Source organism: Amblyomma mixtum, chromosome 3, assembly GCF_055824585.1.
Source record: "Amblyomma mixtum isolate Tamu chromosome 3, ASM5582458v1, whole genome shotgun sequence".
Taxonomy (NCBI): domain Eukaryota; kingdom Metazoa; phylum Arthropoda; class Arachnida; order Ixodida; family Ixodidae; genus Amblyomma; species Amblyomma mixtum.
The window spans coordinates 389,704,567-389,722,904 of NC_143014.1; positions in this window are offsets into that span (position 1 = coordinate 389,704,567).

Here is an 18,338-nt window from a genome sequence, read left to right on the forward strand (position 1 = left end):
GACGCCCGGCAGCACTGGTGGGGAGATTATGTACTTGAAGCTGAAGACCAGTCTTCCCGGCAGTACTTCAAGCGCAATCGTTTTCGGACTCGACAGGACTCCTACCAAAGGCGGACCTCGAGTACATGCCACCTGTCACAATTGGTGGACTTTACTTGTGCTTTAGGTTCGTCGAATATTTTATTTGTATGATCTGAAAGTGTAAATATTGTCTTAGTTTCTCAAATTTCTTGCGTAATTTTCATCACCCTCTGTTATTACCTGGACGCTTTTCTTCAATGTGTTGCCGACATTTGCTTTCCTACTGTTTTTCAATTAAATGGAGAATATTTCCATAAAAAAGTCTCGCTGAATGACAATTAATGCGGGAAGTAAGCCATTATTGGCAAGTGTGGCATGGGCCATAGTTAGTGTTGCATGATGTGAATAAAGTGCAAGAAGGCATCGAACACCAGTACCACGTGTGTCCGACGTATTTGTGCGTTTAGTTCATAACACTACCAACCATCGTGTGGGCTGAACTACTGGACTCTAATCCTTCTAAAGCACTGACGGCTATTAGCGTTGTTATGTTAATAATGTTGCCCTCAAAACACAAAGAGAAAGATGAATACGAACAACACGAAGTAAAAAAGTAAACTGCCTTGTCCACTTCTGACCCTATACTTATCTACTCCCATCAGTAGGCACTGTCTCTGCTACTGTGCTAGAAATGCCTTCGGGAAATATATTCATGCCGAAATGCGTAAGTAGCTGTCACATGAAGTCAATGGTAATTGATGTGCGCAGTAATCTCTTTTATCCCAAAGCAACTGGTAGTAGGATTGCTTTTGAGAGCTAGTTTTGCTTCATGACATGTGAGCAGTGTGAGCAGTGCTTCATGACATGTGAGCAATGGCGCATAATTCCTGCACATCTGCGCTGCAGTATTGAAGCGAAAGCTTCACTACGTTAGGTAAAGCAAAGGTCACCGTTTCTGGAAATGTAACCTTCATTTGACCTTTAGATAAAGCAAAGGGAAGAGCGGGTGCTTCGAAAATGAATTTAATGTGCATAATTAGCCCCCTGGTACAGCGCAAACCTTAGTCGTGCTTAAAGCAACGAAACCGATGAAGAGCGGGAGCTTCGAAATGAAAGGAAAGGCACATAGTCCCCTTGTCGAACCGTTGGCTCAAGCAACTTGAGGTTTTCCCCTACCTTGTTCATTTTGTGATCGCCAAGGACCATCTACCACACCCTCTCTCTACCATGAACCCCAGGGATAATGGTCCACTTAGCCGTGCTTTAAGCAACGAAACCGATGAAGAGCAGGACTTTCGAAAGCAAAGCAAGTACGCATAACTGGCTCCCTGGGTCAGTGGACGCCTGAATCGCCTTTTGAGGTACGTGGGGTGGTGAGACAGAGAGAGAGAGATGTTGGCTGCATGCGTTGGCGCTGACAGCGTTGTGGCAGACAGGTGGCGCTGCAGCAATCGGCCTCAGCGTTCATTCAATGAGCAAACTCTTGCGACAGCCATTAACTGCCACCTGCCAAAATGGCAGGTTGAGTTAGCTGCCTATACAGTGTCCGGAACGTACACACCGTTACAGACGCCAAGCCGCGTATAGTTGTCCGATGCGCCATAGCGTTCGCGCTCTAATCACGTCCAGTGTTTGTTGAACCGCTGCTATTCTTTTTTTTCAGCAAGATCTCGAGAAAAGAGCCTCAGGCTGGTTGAGTAAAGCTCGAATATGGAAACGAACGCTGGCGTTGCACTTCAGCAATCCAACCTCCTTGCAAATATTGTAGAAATTTTGAGGGCCAGTCTTCCGTTCTGCACTTCCACTCCGCGGCTGCAGCGTCTTCGCTAGCTAACCGTGGAGGAATTCGTGCTCAATTGTAAGAAAGTCAGGGGCCACAAAGCCCGGTCACTGATATGCTTTTTACTTCACTTACAATATAATACACAGAACGTAACAGCTAGCTACAAACGCCAACGAGGCATACCTGGGAAGTAAAAAGCTACGTAAGAAGGGCATTCGACTTTCGGGCTGGGGCAAGGGTGAAACTTCGCAGGAATCGGCGGCGAACATCTGTAGGCGCCGAGAACGGCGGCTGAGTGCTCCCGTGTGTGCCTTACCCTTGTGGAAAGCCTTCCCCATGCTACCTAGACCCCATGATACATGCCGCCAGCTCAAATCCCAAGCACTGGATGGCACATACCTTGTCGATGGGCACGCAATATACGTGTACGCGGCACGGAGAAATGCAACGGCATAAGCCGCTCGCGCAACCACGTTAGAATCCAAGAATATTGCGCTAAATTTAGAGCGCCATGTACGTACTGAGGAGGAGCGACCGGCTGCATCGAAAAAATATGTGCATAGTCCATTTCAGTTCTGGTAATCATGGCCATGAACACGGGTCAGACTATTAATGACTTCTGTTGGGACATGGCTGGTTTGTGTTATTAGTAGGGCCCGGAACTTTAGGCATTTGCCTGAACATGCCTATAAATGCCTAAATGGCGCTGGCGCTGGCAATGGCGCTGGCAATGGCGCTGTTTAGCTCCAGATGCCGTTCCGCCATAAATGTCATGGTAATCATCATGATTCATTCATGTTAAATTTTGTTTAAATAATAAATTTCATATTTCTCGTTTATATTTTTCTTATTTTCGGCTCGTCAAATGTGTATTTGTTAATACATATAAAACTTGCACTGAAATGGGCAGGTTTTAAAGATATAGTAAACAGGAGCGACCGGCTCCATCGAAAAAATATGCAGTTCTGCTAATCATGCTCCTGAACAGGGATCAGAGAATTAATGAATACTGTTGGGACATGTTTGGTTTATATTACTGATCGAGATGTTTTACGAGTGCTTAAGAAGCCAACTCACTCAGCCGCACTATACTTTCAATTGACACCGTCCTATAGAATTGAAGCGTTCCTCAGAAAATTCATCTTGGTGTAAGATAGCGACTGGTAGAGGGCGGTGGGGGGGGGGGGGGGGATTGTCGCTGCCTCCTCTGGAGAAAGGGCCTGGCGCCTATTCACTGGCTGGGGTGCGGCAGCGGTAAGGTAGAGCCATCGCGCGGCTGGGGCCACAACAAGCAAGAAAGCAGTTTATTCACGCGACGCCTCGGAGCATGCGCTAGACGCCCGGCTAGGCGTCTTCCCACACTTCCCATCAGTCGATTCAAAATTCTGACCTCCCTACTGTAAAGGACGGGTGTCCATCGTTCTGAAGTGAATGGCGGAGTAGCGCTGTCTCTGGGAACCGCGTGAGAAATTCGTCGCGACGCACACATTTCGCTTGCGAAACAGACCGAGGGTGGCGATACCTCTGTATCGTTTTCGGTCTTTTGATATTTCGGTTCGTCTTTGCAATTGGTGGCAAGGTGCTGGAAGCAAGTTGCGTGTACTCAGGCCAGATAGTGACCGCAGGTCTGGATAACGTGAGAGAAATAAAAAGAGGACTAAGAATGGGATGGAGTGCATATAGCAGGTTCTCTCAGATCATGAATGGCAGTTTACCAACATCCCACAAGCGAAGATCAGATAACAGCTGTATCTTTCCGCTGCTTACCTACGGGGCAGAAACGTCGAGGCTAACGAAAAGGGATCAACTTACATTTTGGACCACGCAGCGAGCTATCGAAAGAAAAATGGTACGTGTAATGTTAACCGATGGGGAGAAGGCGTAGTGGGCCTGGAACAAACGGTAGGTAAGGACATCCTAGTGGTAGTTAAGAGGAAGAAATGGGCTTGGGGAGAACATGTAATGCGAAGACAAGGCAGGCGATGGTCTCTAAGGGTAACGGACTGTATACTAAGAGAAGGCAAGCGTAGCAGGGCGCGGCAGGAAGTTAGGCGCGCGGGTGGGAAGTTTGCGAGCATAGGTTGTCCGCAGCTGACACTGTACAGGATGAATTGGAGAGATATTGGAGTGGCGTTTGTCCTGTAGTGGGCGTAGTCAGCCAAATTATGTTGATGATAATGATCTTTAAAATATTCGTTGTCGCTGAGAGTGGTCTTTTCATGACTAGAACCCGGTACCATATTCATACTGGCTAACTTCTATTCATCCTCCGTGTCCCTTTACTGGGGTACATACACAAACTTTTGCGCTGATTGTTTTTTTTTTGCTTTGCAAGATGCACCACGGGCCTAGTAATCATAAAAATGAGCTCAAAAATGGAGTGCGCGATGTGAATAATTAATTGCCAACGATATTGCACCGACAGTTTCTTTCTCGATCGGCACGAGCTCTGGAGAGCATCTTGACGGTGCGATCGGCCTGCCAACCTGGGCAACCATATTACGGAGACGTCGGTGTCACCGGTAAGCACTGGTTGTTCTTGTATACAACCAGGGGGTTCGGTGACGTCTCAATAATCGCTGCAAGTGCACTTCGATGTCACTCGATTCGGGTGGAAACGCCAAGCGTCAACCAGGACCACGTTCAAAATCATATTAAAATATGTTCCACTCAAGGCCTCCGACTGAAAATGCTACAAGGCATTTCTTTACGACCCTGAAACAAATGGTATCATTTGTTTATGTCGAAATTTTGTGTCTTCACCCTTAGAAGGTAGATGTTATCTAGCTTGGTTAGTTTGAACGTTAGTTTTTTGCGTTATATAAATGGCAGATCTGCGAGTCCATATGCTATCCTCTAACGCATTAACGATTTTCTCGCCTTAGATGTGGGCGACAGGTTATTCAACAAGTGAACTCTACGGAGGACTGCTTTCGGCGTCAGCCTACGCTGAATCACGCTTTTTGAAAACGTCGCGATAACCTGGCGCTCGTTAGTCGATGGTGACACCCTCCTGTGACTCAAGAAGACCTTTCTCTACGACGCCAGGGAAACGGCTAATTGAAAGAAATTTCATTCTTCTACGCGGACAAACACTTCACCATAAAAAATTGAGCCCCATGCAATAGCGGAGGGCGTAGCAGACAACGCGGTTGTCGTGAACCTGAATTGAGCGGAGGCGAGATTACGCATCCAGGCATCCTGAGGTGACACCCTCGATCGTTTGGCCCAAAAAGTCATTTCTCGATGGTGTCAGTAATAAATGAGCTGCAAGAAAAAAACCACTGTCTGTTGTTTTAAATCGCTCGGCGTGAATGCGGAGAGGAAGATGGTCGACGCGTGCTGTGAAGACATCTTAAATCAATGACACCGTTGGTTATGGAGCTTGTAAACGGGTGAGTGATAAAACTAGAGGTCAGCAAGACCCAGCGATTATCAATTAGTATGCTGTTTCGCAGCAAACGCGGTAGAAAATTTTACCAACCAGTGGTGCTTCACATTCAACTGATAAAGCTGGGCCTGTCATCGTTTCTTCTTGCTCATAGATTTTACTAACACTGCGCTGCTTCAGAATTAAATAAATATATGTGAATTGAAGAATATATGTGCGGAATAGATTTTCAAAATTCCTTGTTTCCAAGAATTGTCCGTCAGCGAAACGCTCTGCCTTCTGACGTTGTGGAATGCCCGACTGCCAAATCTTTCTTATCAAATTTAAAGTGCATACGTTAACTCAACCTAAGCGTTTTGGTTGGCGCTAGGCTTCAGGTGATATTACTGTATTCATCAATCTTTGCGTTTGGCATCTTCTGTTTGCTGACGGAACAGCGTGTGTCTTCCGTTAGTGTTTATCGGCCAAAGCGAGCTGTTGATGCCCGCGTTCTTGAGTTATGTGACAGTCTTGCTTCAATATGCCTCAACAGCGCAAGCTTGTACAAACCATTTTTTTTCTTCTTTTTTTTTCTTTTTCTTTCTCAGATTTCATCCGCTCAGGCAGGCGGATGACACCACTCTTGTCATTATCATGTCTTGTTGCGCTTTTTTGTACTTTCTTCACAATGTATGCTCACTCCTGCCAAAGGCCTTCTGCGAAGGCTGGTAGCACCTCTGAAATAAATAAATAATTAAATCTCAACACATATCTCTGATTGTGCGCACCGGTCGAAAGCGAGAACTGTGAGGTCGGATTTCGAGCGCACTGTTTCTTCGCAGAAGTTAACAACGGCTTGTGCTCTGAAGTTGCAGGCAAAGGACAGAATGCATATAATGGATGTAGGGTCACTATGATACAATACTTATCGTTTAGTTGTACAGGATACTAATCATTCGCCTGTGTGACTGACCGATCACAGCAATAGCAAGGGAATGGGGCTATAACGAAGTGCACAAATATTCAGTGTGAAATGTAATTCGAATTAAATCATCATATCCCCATACCCCTCTTTACGCGCGTAAAAAACCCCATATCCCCAAATGTGCATGCTTAATAATAGCTCTGCCATTACAGAGACAGTCACGCACAGAACTTGTGTTGTAGGTGCATGATCTGTTTAGAAATATAAGGCGCGTGATTGAATAGAAAATCGATTTTATTGTCTTGTTAGTGATTCACTACAACGGGAAAAGACCCAATCTCCATGATCTGTCGGGATTACTGGCAGGACAAAACGATACAGTGATAATTAGCGACTCATCTATGTCGTCAGCATACAAAAATGCATGTAACTGCACTGCGAGGATACATTTTTACAGGAAAAATCTGACCACAACTTGTGTGAACCTGCCGGTTAACAGCCGCAACGGAAAAAGCAGCGTGGTTCCGCGCGTGCTAATCCTTATTGAACTAGTGTGAGGCGCGAACGCAGCGTGGCGTCTCTTTCGTGAAAACCACTCATAAAGCGACGCCGATGCTCGGTCTGACCGTGAAGCCTGTTGGCTGGACATTGCGGTTGGCGACGCTTCTCACCTTCTTCTTCAACTACTTCTCATTTTTCTTCTTACTATTCTTCCATACCCTTTTGTTCATTGACGCCACGAAGCTACTGGTAATGCTCTCAATTGTTCCAAATAGTGTCCCTTAAAGAGCTGCTCGATGTAAAAAAAAAATAGTCCTGTGCTTACAACTGAACGATCGCGTACACACAAGAGCGCATCAGCCGGAACCTGCGCACCATTACAGGACATAAAGAAAAATGAAGCCTGCTCCTTTCAATCTCGCGCATCACGCGGTTTCGAGTCGCGTTCGGCGCTATTCACGCGACGAACGTTTCGTGCTGGCCGAAGACAGTTTTCGAGCCCCAAGAGCCAGGTCATTGCTGCTGCACTGCTCGAAGACATCGGTGAAATCGTCGCTCGCTGTTCCTAACTCGGGCAACGGGGCGTGTTCGAGCGATCTGCTGAACCTGCACTGGCGGCACCGGCATCGTCCATTGAGTGCGGCATCGACCTTTGGCGCTGCTGCGGAGCCGTTCTTGAAGCCTGGCGCGGCGCAGCAGCCGACGGTGACATCCGAACGCGAGCCGCGCCTGTTCGCCTGGGAGCTGCTGTTGTGTGCCCTGCTGGGATGAAGGCGCACCATCCATGCAGGTTCCAGTTAGAAGATCCACAGCCACAGTGGAATCCCTACTTCGTGATTCAAGCCTGGCTGTCGGGAACTGAGCGCCCACTTGCCAAGGGAAGCACTACGCGCACTATTGGCGCAGTTGTGGCCAGCGTTCATCTGACCGGCTCAACGGAAAACATTGCGCTCTCCGGCGAGTCTTCGAAGCGCCGTGGCGATTTCGCTCAGACCAACCTTCTCGCCATTCTCAATCAGTGTGAAATGCCTACAACTGACGACAAATATGATCGCGCTGGTCAACGGGGAAGGCGGGTTGGTCGTCAGCGCAGTCGACGCCGGGCACGCCGTGGTCGGCGTCTCAGCCCGCGCGTTCCGCACCGCCAGCACGCCGAAGATTACCTCCTCGTTCTTCTCGTTCGCGGCCACGCTGCTTTTCGCGACCATCCACTTGCGAGAGACCCCGGCCTCCAGGTGCCCGAAGAAGCGGAACACCTCGTCCACCGAGGCCTGCTTCTTTTCCATGCCGGCGCTCGACCACGCCACAACGACACAGGCCTTGCTGCTGGTGGGTCTGCTGCGCTAGTGGTAGCTGGCCCTAATGCCCTACCACGCGCCGTGCCAGGTGCGGTCGGCGCAGTCGAAGGCTACCATGATGCCGGAGTCGCCTCGGGGTGGCTGTAGAAGGCCTCAAAGGAAGAAGGAGCTCGAACGCCAGTGCGGGGCTCCTGTTCGCCGTCCTCAGTGCGAATGAACGAGCCGGTCGTAACAGCGACTAAGATGAGGCAAGCACTGGCTTTCGAGCTCAATGGACACAACGTACGCGCCGGCGTATTCTGCGCCCAGCCGCACTGCTGCCGTCATTATGTACTTGAAGCTGAAGGTGTGTCTTGCCAGCAGGACTTCAGGCACGAACATTTTCAGACGCGAGCGGACACCTACCCGCGGTTGACCTAGTGTACATGGCCTAGTGTACAATTATTGGACTTTACTTTTGCTTTATGTTCATCGACTATTATATTAATCACGGTCTCAGCGTGTAAATAAATCTAAGTTTCGAAAATCTTGTCCCTAATTCTCTTCACCCACTCTTATTAACTTGACGATTTTCTTAAAATATGTTGCTGATATTTACTGGAATAGTTTTTCAATGAAATTCAGGATTTATCCAGAAACAAGTCTCGCTGAAATTCAACAATGCGGGAAGTGAGCCACTACTGACAAGGGTGTCTGAGAGCAGAGCTAGTGTTGCAGGATGTGAGTAAAGGAAAAGAAGGCATCGATCACAGACGCAACAAACGTACACACAGGAACTACGATCCACTCTGTATCCGTGCACCAATTTCCTGCGTGTCCGACGTCTTTCTGTGCTTCATTCACAGCAGTACCAACCATCGCGTCGCTTAAACTGCGTGACTCCAAGCCTTCAAAAGCATTGATATGTGTTAGCGTTATTACATTGATAATTTTGCCACCAAAACACTCGGAAAAAGCCGAGCACGAAGTAAAAAAAAACGCGATCTTGACTTCTAACACTATCTAGGCCCATCTGGAGGCACTGTCGCGGCTACTTTGCAGGAAATGCATTTGGGAAATATATTCACACCGAAATTCGTAAGTTTCTGTCACGTGAGGTGAATCGTAATTGAAGTGAGTAATCTCTTATATCACAAAGGAGTTGGTACTACCGCTGCGTTTGATAGGTAATTTTCCTGTGTTGTAGTATAAACAGTGTAATGGAGCACTTGACTGTGCATTATTCCTACACATCTGCCCTGCCATATTATGCAGCAAGATCTCGAGAAGAGAACCCCACGTAGGTTGGGGAAAGCTCAAAGACTGCGAACGCTGGGGTTGTACTTAGTAAATAACCGCTCGCAACAGCTCCAGCTGTGGAGCATACAAATATATTTTTTTCCACCCAGCAATAAAACACCAGCGCAAATATATATCCAGATGGAAGAAGCTGAAAGTACGGAGAGACATGGTAATGCATGGCTTCAATCCAAGTTTCCAAACTTTTCTGTTCGGCTTGAAAAGTGACTGAGTGACTGAGTGAGTGAAAGAGTGTGGGAGTGAGAGTGAGTGAGAGAGTGAGTGAGTGAGAGAGTGAATAAGAGAGTGAGTGAGAGATTGACTGAGAGAGTGAGTGAGTGAGTGAGTGAGAGAGAGAGAGAGAGAATGAGAGAGTGCGTGAGAGAATGATTGAGTGAAAGATTGAATGAGAGAGAGAGAGTGAGGGAGTGAGTGAGAGATTGACTGAGAGATTGACTGAGAGAGTGAGAGAATGAGCGAGTTAGTGAGTGAGGGAGTGAGTGAGAGAGTGAGTGATTTAGTGAGAGAGTGAGTGATAGAGTGATTGAGAGAGTGAGTGAGCGAGAGAGAAAGAGTGAGTGAGAGAGTGAGTGAGTGAGTGAGTGAGTGAGAGAATGAGTGAGAGAATGAGCGAGTTAGTGAGAGAGTAAGTGAATAAGAGAGTGAGTGAGTTAGTGAGAGAGTGAGTGAGAGAGTGAGTGAGTCTTAGGCGGGCTTTTGTTGCGAAAGCAACACTACGCTTGTCGCCGAGCTATTTCGCGGAGCCGAGGAAAGGTCATATTGCGCATGCGCGAGGAGCAGTTACGTCACACGGCGCACAGCTGGTGCGCCGTCGCTGCGCGGGTGACTCAGAGGTGCCGCTGCCGCGCTTGACAGTTGCTCATGCGCAGTAGCAGCGCATAGCTGGCGTTCCGGGGACGCTGCCGCGCGCTCTCCATCGCCTGTCTCCTCTCCGATGCGCAGTAGCGGCGCACAGCTCGCGTGCTGAGGCCGCCGGCAAGCCAGCTGTACGTAGTGGCGTCACTTGCGCCTCGCGCATGCGCAGTATGGTCGTGCAAGAGCACGCGAAACGGCGAGACTGCGGGCAATGTAGCTCACGCAACAATATGTGCCTACGAGCAGATGTTGCTTTCGCAATCCTCCAGGTTTAACCAGAGCTAAACCACAGCCAGTTTTTATCATTTTTTTGGTTTAAACCGAGAGATCCAATCCCTAGGTATAACTTGAGCATTTACTTACCAGCTGAATTGATGACATGAATACGGTGTATTGTCGAGTAGCCTTTCCGAAAGCCAGCCTGCTCCTTTGGTTCATTGAACTTTAAGTTTGCCATGATTTTATTAGTAATTACCTTAATTAGTACCTGTTTGTAAACGGACAGCAAGCTTATCGTTCTGTAATTTGTCATACCCTTCATACCTATTTGATGTGGATTGCGATAATATTAACGCTCTTTCAAGATTCCAACATGCTCGCGATCGTGAGGCATTGCTCATGCAGGCCAACAAGTTCCTCTATATTAAGCACAATTCCCACCCACCATCCTTCAAAAGATCTGCAGTCACTTGATTCTTACCTGGGGCTTTTTCTCCTTTGCACTGCTTTTTTAAAGCTTTCATTACTTCCTCTTTATTTAACGGCCGGATGACAATACATCCGCACCACTGAGTTCATCATTAGCATCCTGAATATTTTGGTTGCCCTAAAGATCTTTGTAGAATTCCTCGAGTACTTTAATTATAATATACATATTGGTAATGAAGTTTCCCTCTTCGTGCGTACGTCTGACTTTTGCCCTTTGCCAATTTCTTCCTGACCTCTTTTAGCTGACCTCTAGTCTATACAGCATGCTTCGTCTCCTGTCTAACACACTTACGTCGTTTATCTTGCGTCTATTTCAATTTCAATTTAGTTCGCATTTCTTTTACAGAAAATACAAAAACACTCTTTGGACCCATAGCCAACGGCTAGTACGGGTCCTAGTACACAAAATATATTAAAACAAATTAAAAAACAGCGGACTTGTACAAAATAGCGTAAAATCACAAACAAGATTAAAAGCAAAGCAGTCTAAGTAACTTTAGTAAACATTCGTCAAGACAAAAAAATTGCTCTGAAAACACGATATCCAAAGGGAATTTCCGGACATCGAATGTGAGTACAAACTATCGTGTTACATACAAAGTACATAATAACAGAAAACTATGAGGAAAAAAGAATTTCAGGTTAAAGCAATTATTTCAGTTAAGTGCTTTTTTAAACACACCATCAAAAAACTGTGTGAGTTGTTCAGAGAGATGGGTACCGCGTTCCAGATTTTTACCCTAGTAGACTGCACTAAACGCTCACCATATACATTGCGGTTGCCCGGGGGGAGATTGAAATTGCCGAAGGAGAGGTTTCCAGTGGACCGAAGCGGGGGATGAAATATTAATTCATGAAAAGGGCGGTTGTGTCTTACTATGTTGTGAACCACATACAGAGATTTTTAATCGGTACATTAAATCGAATGAAAGAATCACTCACTTACAAAATAATGGTTTGTTGTGCTGAAAAAGGTTATACTTATTTATTATTCCTAATGGACGCTTTTGTAGGCAGATAGTAGGATCTAAATACGTATAGTAAGCTCCACCCCATGCTTCGACTCATTATGAGAAATGGCTTTCAATGAAGGCAAAATAAAGCATATTTCAAGAAATGCTTCGGCGCGGCAGACAAGGACAAAACGTAGAATAACACCACAGAGCGCCAACTAACAACTGATTTTATTGGAACCCGCGTCAACGAATATATGCTTTGCGCTCCTCAATGACAAAAGAAAAAAAGAAAAAAGATAACATGCAGTGAAGACAGCATTAGGCAAAAAATGATCAGCACCCATGGCACGTGTGGCACACGCGTACATCGTCATGCCCCCAAATCTAATCATTCTGATAGGAATTCTAATTGTCTCTTGAGCAGCGTCACTGATGGATTGCTCACGCATATGTTTGTCCCCGAACGAAGGATGACTGCTGCTTCAAAAATTTCTATTTGAAGCTTGTCTTTCCTGCGGCCCAAAATAACTGTACTGCTGAAGAGCGGGAAAGAGCCACATTCTTTGCAGTGCGCCCGCAGGTGCTCCCCAGTGCGGTTCTTGAGAGAGTTTGAGTGTTCTCTTAGTCTGTCATTTACGCACCTGCCGGTTTGTCCAACATAAAACTGACCACAGTAGGCGTGATCTACAAAATCAAGTTCACCTGTGGTCAGTTTTATGTTGGACAAACCGGCAGGTGCGTAAATGACAGACTAAGAGAACACTCAAACTCTCTCAAGAACCGCACTGGGGAGCACCTGCGGGCGCACTGCAAAGAATGTGGCTGTTTCCCGCTCTTCAGCAGTACAGTTATTTTAGGCCGCAGAAAAGACAAGCTTCAAAGAGAAATTTTTGAAGCAGCAGTCATCCTTCGTTCGGGGACAAACACATGCGTGAGCAATCCATCAGTGACGCTGCTCAAGAGACAATTAGAATTCCTATCAGAATGATTAGATTTGGGGGCATGACGATGTACGCGTGTGCCACACGTGCCATGGGTGCTGATCATTTTTTGCCTAATGCTGTCTTCACTGCATGTTATCTTTTTTCTTTTTTTCTTTTGTCATTGAGGAGCGCAAAGCATATCTTCGTTGACGCGGGTTCCAATAAAATCAGTTGTTAGTTGGCGCTCTGTGGTGTTACTCCACGTTTTGTCCTTGTCTGCCGCGCCGAAGCATTTCTTGAAATATGTATGACCAACTGGCCTACAAAACAACCCTTCTCAAAATAAAGCATATGTAACGTAGACATGTCAAGGAATTCCTTAACCTGACGAGGAGCATGACATCCAGACGCCAACTTCCTGCAGACTGCCTCAAATTAGTCTTGCCAGTGTAAGTGGCTGTCAACTGTGAAACCTAGATATTTAAATGAAAACGTGTGTTCTAATAGTGCGTTATTTACTAGAATATGGTCATCAGTTGGGTCAATAGCTTTCCTTCTTCAATGAAATATCAGGTATTTAGTTTTTTTCGTATTTATTGTAAGCTTATTTGCTGAGAAACACTGCACTATAATGTAAACTTCTTGATTCGCTTTTAAGGCGGAAGCCTTTAATGTCTCATCGTTGTAAGCAGCAGTTGTCGACAGAAAATGTCACGCTTTTCAATTGGTGGAAACGGTCGTGACGTCACAGTGCGCGAATTTCAAACGGGGCCAATTGTACTTTGGCTAGTAACCATGCGACCAATTGAAGGGATCGTATAGTGATGCTCCAAGTAAGTGGGACTGAGCTTAGTTAATTGCTTAATTACCCAATTAGCCTAATTAGCTTTACTAGTCAGGCCATATAAATAAATGAAACCGATTAAGAAATTGGTCGAGCTCAGGAATCGAACCCCGGTCTTCGGCGTGAGAGACGAGCATGCTATCCACTCCGCCATGCCAGCTCGATGGTTTGGAATGAACAAAGGCGCGTCTAGTGAATACGGTGTCTTCACTCACTCTCATCCTCCTCCATTCTCTTCCGGCGAGGTTTAGGTGTCCACCGACAAATGAGAGACAGATACATTTCCTTTCCTCAAAAACCAATTTACCGACGAGCGAGGCGTAGAACCGAATGGGCGATGGCGTTCTATGGACTCCTTGGCAGCGTTGCAAGACGCTGTCGCGTTCCACTCTTAGGGGCGCAGCTTAACATCTTAACCACACATCAGTGACCACACTTTAGGTCAAAAAGTGCCCCCCTGCATTTTGTGAGGCAGTTACTGCGTAACTTCCTTGCTTCAAATACAATTTTCATTTTCTTCATTACGGCTCCTCTTTATCTATCTTCTTTCACTCCCGCTTCCTCCCTTCCTTTACGGTGCGGTTCAGGTGTCCACCGAGATGACAGAGAATTACTGCGCCATTTCCTTTCCTCAAAAAGCGTTGCGTTCAAAGGGCAAGGCATCGCGCCGAACGGGTGGTGGCGTTCCGTGGACTCCCTGGCAGCGCTACAACGCGCTGTCGCGTTCCACTCCTAAAGGCGAAGCTTAAGCGTCATTAATTAGCAGTTAATTAATATTCAGACATTAATCAGTAATTAACAATTAATTAGTCATTTGTCATTACTTAGTAATTAGTACTCCATTATATGTGACGCCACCAGTGCCACAGAAACAGCGAAGGTGGTGCGGAAAACGCTTCCGCCTCTACCCACTTTAGACAGTCAAAGTGCCCCCTGAATTTTTTCTTATAGCTCCTTCATTGTACCTGCCGTTGTTATGAAACATGTGTCATCAGCGTACATCATAAGTTTTGAAGAGCCGATAAATACAGTGATACAGGTAAGTCATTAGCAGAAAACAAAAATGGACCAAGTATGGATTTCTGCAGAACTTTAGTGTAAAGATTGTGCGGTGAGGATGTAAAGGAATTCATCACTACAACTTGACGGTCATTGAAATAACTAGTGAATAGGTCAGAAATACTATGACGAAAGCCATAGTGTTTTGGTTTTGTTATTAGTACAGAATGATCAACTGTGTCGAATGCCTTTTTTAAATCCAAAAATATTACTCCAACTAACATGTCATTGTGCAAATCAGTGTTAATTTTCCGGGTAATTGACAGAACTGCTGTGGAAGACGAATAGTGTGGCCTCAAACCATGTTGTTGTGTACTGAGGATACCATATTTATCTTAAAATTTGGTGAATCTGTTTGCAAGAATTTTTTCAAAGATGATATTAATTGTGCTGAGAGGAGATATTGGCCTGCAGCAATTTGCGTAGTTGCGGTCACCATCCTTGTGTACTAGCATTACCTTCGCTGTTTTCAATACAGACGGATACTTGGAACCATTAACAGAATGGTTGAAAAGCGAGAACAAGACGGGACCAAGGATGTCAGAATTTTCTATCACAGTCCTATTGCTTATGCCATCCAAATCTGTCTCTTTATACGTCGGCATCGTTGAAACAACAGACTGTATTTCTTCTGGTTCAATTCCGAACATAACACAAGTATTATTATAATCATCATCATCATTTTACTCCAACATCAACATTAGAGATGCTGAGCATCGTGAACACAAAGAAAGCCGCTAACTGGGCTTGACGGGGTTCATGACCCCTAAAAACATGGCATTTGCAACAAAACTACGATACAAACGCAACGCATCAGACATGGGAGAATCTCGTACAAAGTCAAGAGATAAGCAAAGACAATTATAAGATGAGTAGAGTGTTTGATGAAGTATACAATGTATGGTGCAATGCAGAAAAAAAGTAGAAAGTGCAAGTATTGTGGTTATGATATGTTTACAAAAAAGAAAAAAAACAGCATTGTGGCTATGAAACCACTCGTTAGTTTAGGGATCTTACACTCAAGATCCATTACATTTAAGTCCTGTAGGTTCTGCGCTAGGAGTGGGCCCATAGAAGCGAAAGTTGAAGGTTTCCACTGTACCCCTGTCAACTGTTTCAGGGAGTCTATGGGACGCCTGCTTGCTACCCACGATGCCTTTGACAATGTTCCAGAGTATTTTCGAGTTTCCATTTGCCCTCTATATGCGCTCTCTGTAAGATTCTCTTTTACGAGCCCTCATCGTCGTTACCGACTTGTTACGCATCGCCTTAAATTGACGCAAGTAAAATAATTCTCTTTCTTGTCTATTACACTAGTAGTCCTTTCTTTTTAAAACTTCAAGAATGGGCTTATTCACCCATGGGGGAAATTGGTGCGCTGCGAGATCGAGCTTTCATTCTTTCAGTACTGTTTGATATCGCATCTGCAAGTATATTAATGAAGTGTGAAAATTCGGAGTCAACATTCTCGTGATAAATCTCCTCAAAATTAAGCGATGAAGGTTAATTAACTGATTCATTAGTCATCTCTATCTTACCTAGAGGCGTACACCAAAACTGCGTCCACGCCCGCACCGCTCCAGCAACAGAGCATCCCCATTTTGAATCGGCCTTCGATGATTACCATGACTATCCCGATACTCTCTGTAGTCATGTAATATCTCATGACAGGTCCTTGAATAAATTAACTAACGGGTTAATGGCATCCTAGAAGAACTGAATATAGAGAAATGGGCTTGGGCAGGGCATCTAATGTGAAGGCAAGAAAACCCATGGTCCCTATTAGTAACGGACTCCATTCGAAGAGAAGGCAAGCGTAGCAGGGGGCGGCAGAGGGTTAGATGGGCGGATGAAGTTTGCCGGGATGGGGCGGCCGCTGCTGGCACAGGACGTGGTTAATTAACCACGTCCTTGAGAGATATGGTGCGGGCGTTTGTCCTGCAGTTGGTGTGGCCAGGCTGATGATGATGATCATGAGTCTTTGTTGTGTCCCCCCTAACTATGCTGTTGAAGGCCATTTCACGTGATCTTTCTCTTGGAGCACTACAACCACCAGTATATAGTGGACTTAAGTGTCACTTGTGGCAATATTTTTTGCCTCGGCGATGTTTAAAGTGAGTATCCGCGCGCTTGAAATGCGAGGTTACTGCAGCGTTCCCTGTGGCAACATGCTTGGCAGCGCAATGCAATCTGGAAGGGCATCTTGAGAAGATCACCGGCCCTCTTTAGTCGCCACGATCACACGTTTTTTTTGTTATTTTAAAATGCAGCGCGAAATTTAATAGAATAACATGCCGTAATATCATTGTGTTTAGGCCAAATTATGTTTTTAGTTTGTTTTTGTGTTGGTGACTGTGATTATGCCCGAATATATCCATGCAGAAAACTTTTTTAGTGTTTTATTCCGACGCACTACTCCAATGTGCTTAACATTAAAAATTCACTATTAACTTACAATTCCAAACACTGTAAATTTTAACATCGAGAAATTCAAAATTAAGAGAGCACGCTTTTTTCACTAGGCATAAAATATGCCGGTCATATAATATAGAACAAAGGTTACGCGGCTAAGAGGTACTTGCAGTTTGCAAGTTTTTGATTTGGAGATACTGCGCCTGTTGATATCAGCCTGTGCGTATCTTTGGCACAAGAAAGATTATGGCGCCCACAGCGCTCAACGCAGTGCACAGTAAAGAGCTACTCTCACAATTTTTCGAAAATTGAGCTTATAATATTGTAGCGTGCAACGCGAATAGAACAGCGGCGCAGAGACGGAAAACCTGCGGCGGTTGTTGTTGTTGTCCTCTAGACCCTCAGTGGTTCGAGCGCGCGTGCGAGAGACAACCAACTTCTACCTCTACTATCGCATGCACTACTTCTGTCTCTTCGAAGGCATGTATCAATATCATTCATTTCTTTGGAGCTTCGTCTTGCTCAAAGGAATTGAAAAGACGAAAACAGAAATTTGGTCTCATAGATTGCCTTCAAAAAAGCCTAGAACTGAAGAGAGAGAGAAAGGTTTATTTAGGGAGAAATTCTGGAATGTTCAGCTTCAAAGATCATTACCAGGCCTGCTAGACTGCACTGGGGAAGACGATGATGAGGAAGAGTTAAAAGTAAAGTGTTTGCAGCGTTGCTGTGGGGTTCAATTTTCCTATTGAAATGAAAAACAAAAATAGATGCAGCTGGCGAATAGCGCGTGTAAGTGACCGCACGCATGGTTCCCACATCCGTGTTTCGATATGCATTCCCCACTGCTGGCCTAGAGGCACGTGGCCGTCGGTCCTTTCCCGTAGCGACTGCCCAATCTCGAAGTATGGGCGCTCAGAGCGGGCATTGTACGAGATGCCCCTGGTCTTCCGAATAGTTGCGTCACGTGACAGCCAGCGTCGGCCCTAAGCAAGGATGCCCTAAGCAGACAATTGAAGGTGGATTACATCGGCAAGTGCCTGAGCCGCAGTCAGACGTAAGGAAAAATGACTGGGCTGAATGGATAAAATAATTTCATTCAGCTACACACAATCATGCTATTGGATTTAAGTTTTTTTTCCTTGCACCTCGATGGTATTGCGGTTAAACGCATCGCGCTGTGTTCACTTTGCAAGACATAACGGAAGAGTTTAATAACTTCTCCATAGGTTAGACAATCTCTGTTCAAATACTACGCATTGCTGCTGCATTATCTATACCTGGTCAGTGGCTCCGTTAGCATGTCGCGTAAAAGGCTTCCCAATTGTCTTATGCTTAGAAGCTCTTCTGAAACGACGTTTCGGGTATTCTGAGGTGGTGATTATAT